This window comes from Ovis canadensis, chromosome 24, assembly GCF_042477335.2.
Source record: "Ovis canadensis isolate MfBH-ARS-UI-01 breed Bighorn chromosome 24, ARS-UI_OviCan_v2, whole genome shotgun sequence".
Classification (NCBI taxonomy): domain Eukaryota; kingdom Metazoa; phylum Chordata; class Mammalia; order Artiodactyla; family Bovidae; genus Ovis; species Ovis canadensis.
This window is the reverse complement of record NC_091268.1, coordinates 35,602,384-35,611,571: the sequence shown is the minus strand read 5'-3', so window position 1 is coordinate 35,611,571 and position 9,188 is coordinate 35,602,384. Positions and strand designations below refer to the sequence as shown.

Genomic DNA, 9,188 nt, shown 5'->3' with positions numbered 1-9,188 from the left:
CAGCATGCTAGGCTTCTGAATGAGCTAAAAAATGTTTTATTGCTAAAACTGATAACCATTATCTGAGCCTTCAGCGAATCATGGTCACTGATCACAGATCACCATGACAAACATAACATCAATGAGAAAGTTTGAAATGTTGGGAGAACCACCTAAATGTGACACAGAGACATGAAGCGAGGAAATGCTGTCGGGAAAACAGCGTCAATAGATTTGCTCAACTCAGAGTTGTCACAAATCTTGAATTTGTTAAAAAATGGGGGGAAAAAAAAAGCACTATCTGTAGAGGGCAATCAGGCAAAGCACAGTAAAATGAGATCTGCCGATATAAACTTAAAGAACACAAAGACCCACTTATCCTCCAGGGCAAGAGAAGGAAAAAAAAAATACCATCCTTTTCTGATGAGCCTCCAGCTGAGAAACAAGACACAATTCATTCTTGGACAGTCTATTTTGCCGTATTAAATTCCTAATGAATTGCATCGCTGCAGCTACATTATCTCATTTAATCCTCACACCAGCTCCAGGGAGGTTTTTCTTCAGAGGTTTGAGTAGAGTTGTACCACTTTGCTGCACTCTATCCAAGAGGGCTCCTCCTCAGGGTGGAATCAGAGCAGGAGGGTCATCAGCTAAGGCCAGATACAGTTTTAAGAGGAAGGTAACATACAAGCGAGAGGGAAGGGGAGTCTTCCCCAGCAACATTCAGATCTGCCTAACCACCCCTCCACACCCCAGGGATGGTGAGAGGCATAATTTCCAGGTAGGAACTATGGTCACTGTTAATATTTATTAAGCAGTTACCATGCGTGTGTGCTTGCTGCTCAGTAGAGTCCAACCCTTTGCAACCCCATGGACTGTAGCCTGCTAGGCTCCTCTGTCCGTAGAATTTTCCAGGCAAGAGTACTGAAGGGGGTTGCCATGCCCTCCTCCAGGGGACCTTCCCAACCCAGGGATCGAACTCATGTCTCCTGCGTTGGCAAATGGATTCTTTACCATTAGCACCACCTGGGAAACCCAAGCACTTATAATATCCAGGTAAACATGCTTACTATTCCACTCCTTCTCACAACAACCAAGAGAAGTGTCGTTATCCCAGTTTTGGAGATGAGAAAACTAAAGCTAACAGAAATAAAGATTTTTCTTTCCCTAAAAGATTGGAGCCAGCAAGTGCTAGAGGTAAGATATGAACCCAGGCAATCAGATTCCAGAGGTTGTACTGGCTCTCACAGAATCTTTAGAATTAAATCCATGAAGCAGCTGTTACTACCCTCTTTTGACAGCTGAGCAAGCAAAGAGTTGAAGAGGTGAAATAATATCCTCAAATTAGTAGGTAACAGAGCCAGAAGCCCACCCTTCATCAAGGTCAGCTTGCTAGAATCTCTGCCCACTGTAAAGGAAAGTACTTGAAAAGCTAAGGAAAATGTGCAAACCGAAACCTCACTTTTCTCCAGAATTTGAGTTTATCCTTGCCCCAAGGGGAGAGTTAGTAAGTCTGTTCTCAGGCTGTTGTATCATGGGATCTGGAAAAGAAGAAAGGCTTGTGGTTCCTCAGAGGGCTCCACTCATACACCCTTTGATCTGTGCTAGCAAATTTTGTGAAAAACCTATGAAAAAATAATAGCCAGTTTTTATGTGGTGCTTACGATGTGCCAGTCCTTGTTCAAAGCAGTTATAAACATATTAACTAGCTAATCCTCTAACCAATTTTATTAGGTCAATACTAGTGATGTGCTCTGAAAATTTTAACAACCAGTTCCCAAGGGAAACATTTGCCCACGTGCCTGGTATAAACATTCCCTCCACCGCCAGTTTCACAATGCCAGTACGGGGCCCTGGACCTCAGAGTTGGGAAGAGATACCCAGTAGCATGTCCTATCGCTGCCCCCAACCAGATGCAACACACAGAAATCGCCTCAAGGCCATACATAATAGTAAAATGAAGTCAAACGAGGACTTGAGTTTTGAGGTCTTATTGCTTTGGTTTTAATATAATTTAACTCCAAGTTTATAGAATTTAATTTTTAATAGTGGCTTTTTTTTTTTTTTTTTTAACAACCAGCTCACAACAGTCCTAGTTCAACAGTTGGCCTTCATGCGCTTGCGCTGGTTTCGGCCTCCGTCTAGTCAGCACTGTTACTGTTATTTGGGGCGAAGAGGCACACACACACAAAAAGGCCAATTTGCGCACAACTTGGAAATGGCAAAGCCAGAATTCAGCCTGGGCAGTCTGGCTCCATCATCATCTCACCAACTGCTTCTCTCGCAAAACCTGGATGTCTTTCTGTCTAGACCAGCAACTCATAGGCCTTTTTTTTCCTGCTTGTCTCCAGACAAACATCCACTGCATCTGACCGATGACTCACAGAAGGGCTCCGGGTTTAAGTGGGGCTTCTTCCCAGGAGACAAGCTAAAGGCCTCCATCTGCCTGCACACCCAAGGGTCTCCGGCGCGGCGATGAGCTGCACAGGACCACACCTGGCCTTGCGCCGCATCCTGCCAGGCGGGCCGCTGCCCTCGAGGCTTGACTGCGCCTGCGTCCAACCGCACATCCATTATGGAAAGGAGGGTCCCTTAATGTAGCGCAAATTATAGCTGGAACACAAGCAAATTGCCGGCTTTTACTAGCACATAAACTGAGCGGAACCTCTGAGATGGATCCGCATTACCCTAAACGGCATCCATAATTCATACCTGCAGCAGCAATGCCTCCCTCTCGGAGGGCCGGAGCCCATCTATTATTGATGGGCCCCTTGGAAGGCCGCGACAGAGTGTTTCTCATGCTCCAGCCATCTGCCGGCGTGGTCAATTCCTCAGGCGGCGGCAGCACATTTATTCATCAGAATCAACTCCCAATTAGTTTCCTAGCAGGACACCAGGGGGGATTTATTTGAGGAATCAAAGTGAGTGTTTCTAGAACAGTACCCCATTTCCACCCCCGCGACGCTAATCAATACACACAGAACCAGAGAGCAGTAGGCAAGCGTTCGTTTTCGCTCAGAAATGCTGCTACCTTTGGAAATCACGGGGAGCAACGCTAAAAAGCAATACTCATTTCTCCCGGCGGAGGGTCTGGATGGCTGGGGGCTTCTTGCCGTCTATGGGGAGGTCCCTGAATCTGGAGGTCCCAGAGCCCAGATATCTACGTGATTTTTCCATCACCTAGACTTTATGAAGTGCCCATTATATCCTAAGTTCTTTGTAAAAGGCCTTGCAACAATTCTTTGAGATGGTTTACTTATTATCCCACCCGCCTCCCTTTTTTATAGCGGGGAAACTGAGTTTAAATAACTCACCCAAGGACACACAGCTAGTAAGCGGCAGTGCTAAGATTTGAGCCCAGGAAAACTGATCCCAAAATCCAGGGGCTTAACCATTACTCCATGCTGCCACCTGGAGGAAGAGGGAAGGGAACCCACAAGTGATTTCCTGTGGGTCACAAATCCCTAGTGAAACTGGGACATTTAGCTACAATAGCACTACAATAAGGCTAACCAAAACCAACACACTGGTTGAGTGTGGAGGTCAATGCTGGGTATGTGTGTGTTTAGTGTGCCTACTCTTTCAAGGTGTGATTTATTGTCTTATTGAATGCCTGATTTTTAAATGGCTAAATAAATTAATGGCTATTAATAAATAAATGGCTTTAAAAGACTAGATCCTTCAAGTGAGTCTCGGGGGAGGGGATATGGAGGATGAATTGAGTACCCAGAATTTAGAAGGCTGAGATCCACTGGACAAATAAAAAACCATTAGAGTTTAGAGCTGGAAGGAAAATAGTCATCAAACATGCAGGTCCATTAAACACCTGCCCAGGTACCAGGCTTTGTGTCTGGCTCTGGGGATATAAGAATCAATAAGATGTGGATTCTAATGTCCCCAACAGACTAATCAGGTAGATTAAATAGACAAGTAAATAACTGTAACATGTGGCAGAATAACACAGGGTTGGATATAAACAAGTCTCCCCACAACCATGCCTTCTCCTTCCCTCCGCAAGGCAGGCTGAGCACAGGTGGAGGAAATCACACCATGGTGTGGTCTGGTGAGACTACATGCTATTCAGGCCTCTCACCCTGTCCAGCTATCCTTTTAAGTGTCCCTGGCCAGTTTCTAAAACCTCATGTCTTCCTTCTAGAAAATTGTGACCAGCAATAAGAAGAGCTTAAAGCTTCTACCACTTCACCAGCAAACTTCTCTACATCTGTGTCTCCCAACCTTTGTGCCTCGTCTCCATCCTCTCCACCTGTGGACCACACCACAGAGATGGTCCAGTTGGTGTGAGGTTCATGATGGGCCCTAGGCCATGGAGCTGCCCCTGAACAGAAATTGAGATGGTGTCCAGAGCTGAGAGTGGAACAGAAAGGGGAGACTGTGGTGCCAAGGGGAGGGTTTGCATAACCATGGGAGAGCAACTTCAAGGTCCAAAGGAGTTGCCCAAATGAGGAGACCTTCCAGCACATAAAACCAGGGATGGAAAACCCAAAAACAGACGAGCTGGCTGGTGGGTCAAGCAGGCTAGCGATTGTTTACAATACTTCAATGCCCCTGTCTCCCATGACCTATAGGAGAAAGTCCAAAAGGGGAAAGAGTGGTATGAAGGTAGGAAATGGAAATATCCCAAGAGCCCTGAACATTTCCCCACTACTGTTTTTAAAAAACTGCCAGATAGATTATAAATAGCAGTGACTGCAGATGGTGAGAAGCAATGAGAGTGAGGGGCTGCCATGTTGATTGTGTCCGGCCCAGCCTGCTCAGGAGGCCAGCACCCCATCATTCCCCAATAAATCAGCAGGTCATTTTTCACTGAACTGAAGCTCAATACTCCCATCGTTTTCTCCCCTAACCAGCCCTGAGATTGCTCTGTGCTCCTTATTACCTTTCAATGACTTAAGCCCCTGAACTGAATAACTTCATCAAGGTGTCAACCTAAACAGATTTTCCCCATAATGGCTCAACTCTCACAGGTTCTTAATGAAAAATATTGATTCCCAAGGATTAGTTGCAGATTTATGTGTTGGGATGCTGATCTCTCTGTCACCTGGCACCTTATCAGGAGATGAAAGGACCTAGCTCCCCTTCGTGGTTTTAAAAAAGCAATCACTGGCTATGTCAGGGGGCAGCTTAGGTCCAGAAAAACAAATAAAATTCTGTGTCTGGATCCCATGGAATACTTAACAGATAGTGAAGGGAGTGGCAGGGCCTGGCACCCACACACCTGTCTCTCTTTCCTCATTAAGCATCTTCACTAGTTGGGTTCTGGGGGGACCAGGCATGGAGGAGCTGGGAGCAGCCCTCTTGGTATGACTGATCTCAGGGACACAGTCTGGAGGCTAGAGTACACCCTGTCTGGGGCTGGAGACACTAACTGGAAGGAATTCAGCAGCTGCTGTCTCCAAATGGCATTCAGCCAGCATCAGCCTAAGCTGGCTCTGCCAACTCACACTGTTAAACATGATTCTCAAGGGATGACGTTGAGACTCTGGCACCTGAAACCTCAGAATCACTCCCATCACCCAGAGGTGGCTGAGATGACACGATTCATCCTTTATCTATTTGATAAATATTTATGGAGGGTCTACGGTGTGCCAGGCACTGTGCAAGGCACTGGGGACACAGTGGTCAGCAGAGTCAGATATGGGTTCCTCCTCTCGTGGAAAAGGCCCCCCACAAAAAAACCCCACATAAATAAATGTAAAACAGCATCTGTAATGAGACAAGTTCCCACATAGGGATGAGGACAGGGCTGCAAGAGCCTGAAATGAGAGGCCCTACCTTGTGAGAGAGGTCAAGAGAGATTCTCCAAGGAAGTGATGGTCAAGGTAACACCAGAAGAATAGGGAGTGTTTTGGAAAAGAAGGGAGGCTGGGGAGTGCTTGGGCAGAGAAATAGTGTCTGCATAACGCCTTTGGGGTCATTATCCTAAGAACAATAATAAGCCATTAAAGGATTTTAAGCAGGAGGGTGACCTGACCTGATCTTTACTTTACAAAGATCACTTTGGCTGCTCTGTGAAGAACAGATGGAAACAGCTTTGGAGCAAAAACAGGAAGAAGAGGAAGGCTTAGGAGGGTGGTCTAGGCAAGAGACAAAGCAACAATGAAGATGCAGATGGAGAAAGTGGACAGAATGCAGGAGATTTGGGAGGGGAAATCTACAAGCCTGATGCTGAATTGAATGTGGGACAGGGATAGGCTGAGGGGAAGGAGGAACAAAGATAATTCCCACAGTTCCTGACTGAGCCATTGCTTCTCTGAAATGATGACTTCTCACTAGGGGCCCCCGTGAGGTTCCCTAATCACTGGAAAGCGCTGCAGAGCAAAGTGCTTCGTGAGCTTTTCTCTTCCTACAGCAGGGTTAGCAAACTGCTAACTGCGAAGTCACTTCAGTCGTGGCCGACGCTGTGTGACCCCGTAGACTGCAGCCCACCAGGCTTCCCCTGTCCCTGGGATTCTCCAGGCAAGAACACTGGAGTGGGTTGCCATTGCCTTCTCCAATGCATGAAAGTGAAAAGTGAAAGGGAAGTCGCTCAGTCGTGTCCAACTCTTCACGACCCCATGGACCACAGCCTACCAGGCTCCTCCGTCCATGGGATTTTCCAGGCAAGAGTACTGGAGTGGGGTGCCATCGCCTTCTCCGAGGGTTGGCGAAAGTCTTCCGTAAACAGCCAGGTAGAAAATATGTGTAGCTCTGAAAGCCATCCTTTCTCTGTTATTCAGCTCTGCTGTTGTAAAGCAAAAGCAGCCACGGGCAATATGTAACAAATGGGTGTGGCTGTGTTCCAATAAAACTTTATTTACAAAAACAAAAGGCCAACAGGGTTGGCCTCTGCCCAAGAGAACCTGGATGAATGGGATGAATGTGAAAACTCAGCTGACCCCAGGATTTCCCAGTCTCAGTAAGCTGGAGTATTCCATTGAAACAGGGCGTTCATTCCCAGGCCTGGAAAATTTGGACCTGCCCAGGAAAATAAAGCGGAACATTGAGAACTCTGAGGGCCCACGTCCCCAAAAAAGACTTCAGGTCAGGGGAAGACTCTCAGAGCTGGGGCTGGGCTCATAAAATAGAACTTCAGCTTCTTCAGGCCTCCTCGGGGGCCCCCAACAACTTTCAGAGAGGAACCCAGGACAAGCCTTTCCCATACATATCCATCTGTATTTATAACAATGTTTTTTTTAAGCACCAGAAGGGTACATACATAAAAAACTAGTAAGCACTTATCTATATGCCTGGGAGTGGAAAGAGACTTTCACATGTATACATTTATATATCATTTTAGGTTTTGAACCATAGGAATAATATTACTCCAGCATTGTCTACTTGAAAAAATTCATAAGTATGTTTGTTCATAAAACACCCTCTGTTTCTATAATAGATAGAAATGTATCTAGTTGCCTTACCATCAGAATTTTTTAACTATTGAAAAATACTCATATTTATCTGAAAAATTACAATCTAAAGCTAGGCCTGGGCCACAGCTTCGCGAACATCCCTGTAAAACTGGGCTGTAAGAATGAGAGGCACAGCCAGCTGCTGGGGTACAGGGCTGACTGCGTAACACAGGGGCTGCAGAGCCTCGGGCGACCAGGAACTCCTGGAGGATGAGGTGCTGTCCCACTCCCCCTGTGCCCTCCCCCAGCCCTGGATTGAGCTGAATCGAGGACCAGCTGCTGTCCACTTCCCTGCTCCCACTCTGCCCTCTCACCTCCAGCCGTGGCTCCTCTACCCACCCTGTTCCTGGTGGCTCTGGTGGGCCGACTTGTGGCCCAGGCTCTGGACTGCCACGTGTGCGCCTACAGTGGGGAGAACTGCTTCAAGCCCATGTGCTGCCTGGCCATGGTCACCTACGGCACAACTACACAGACTTACTACACCCCAGTCAGGATGAAGGGGAGCAAGCCTTGTGTGCCCAGCTGCTTTGAGACCATATACAATGGCTGCTCCAAGCTCATACACACCACATCCTGCTGCCAGCAAAACCTCTGTAATGGCTCTGGCCTCTTGGCTCCCTGGACCCTGGCCCTGGTCCTCATACTCCTGGTCACCCTCGGGAGTCTGCTGTAAAGCCCTGTCGCACTGGCTGCAGATTCACTGGAGGGCAAAGCACAGAGCAGCGTGGCCCCACCCTCTCCCACTGCACACCCCACCCACCCCTCCCCTCCCCAGACCTCCCCAGCCACACTCAGGACTACCTGCAAAAGGACTCTTGACCTCCCCCAACCACCCTGGGGTCTGCTTCCAGGTCATGACCTGTTGTTTTTCTAAAGGCTGATGTAGGACCACAAAATAAATAGATAAAAATAAAATTAGGCATAGGGAAAATTTTAAGCACAGCTCCAATGTACACAGGACTGCAGATTATCCCGTGAAAAGTTAAAAAAAGCACTGTTTTCCAGTTTGATTCTCAGGTCTGCTGTCTCAGTTAGTAGAAGTCTGCTTCCAACTTCTCCCCTTGTGTTTCCAACAACTTCCTGTCTTCAGGTAAGAGCATCCACTTTTACTTAGGGAACTTACCCTGGTGCACTGAAGATTGTTGGCCAGGACTGACAATAAAGAGGTTGCTGCCCTTCTAGTGTTGGTCATGTGACCTAGGCTAAGCCAATCAGATTATTTCTTCCTGGACTACAGCTGGAGGTGGTCCTTGCAGAGAAGGAAAAATAGTGAAGATGCTTTGAGGGGTTTTCTGTTACTTCTTTTTGCCTAGATCTTTGGGGCAAATCTTTCAAAGATATGATTGTTTGACTTCTGTTTCAATTTTAATTGATTTTTTTTTAGCCTAGGTTGGCCAAACTCCATTCTTGTGGCTTAATGCTGCTGCTGCTGCTGCTGCTAAGTCGCTTCAGTCGTGTCTGACTCTGTGTGACCCCATAGATGGCAGCCCACCAGGCTCCCCCGTCCCTGGGACTGTCCAGGCAAGAACACTGGAGTGGGTTGCCATTTCCTTCTCCAATGCATGCAAGTGAAAAGTGGAAGTGAAATCGCTCAGTCGTGTCCGACTCTTAGCGACCCCATGGACTGCAGCCCACCAGGCTCTTCTGTCCGTGGGATTTTCCAGGCAAGAGTACTGGGGTGGGATGCCATTGCCTTCTCCTAATACTGATGAGGATATCCTATTTAAAAATCTCCAATATCTCCCTGTGGCCTGCAACACAAAGGGCAGGCAAGACATACAAGTCCCAATGACCACTAGT

The 9,188-nt window shown here is 47.2% G+C and overlaps 1 pseudogene; it reads left to right on the top strand.

Moving 5' to 3' along the window:
- Positions 1–2,741: 2,741 nt before the first annotated feature.
- Positions 2,742–8,061, top strand: LOC138429675 (ly-6/neurotoxin-like protein 1 pseudogene; annotated as a pseudogene).
- Positions 8,062–9,188: the final 1,127 nt, after the last annotated feature.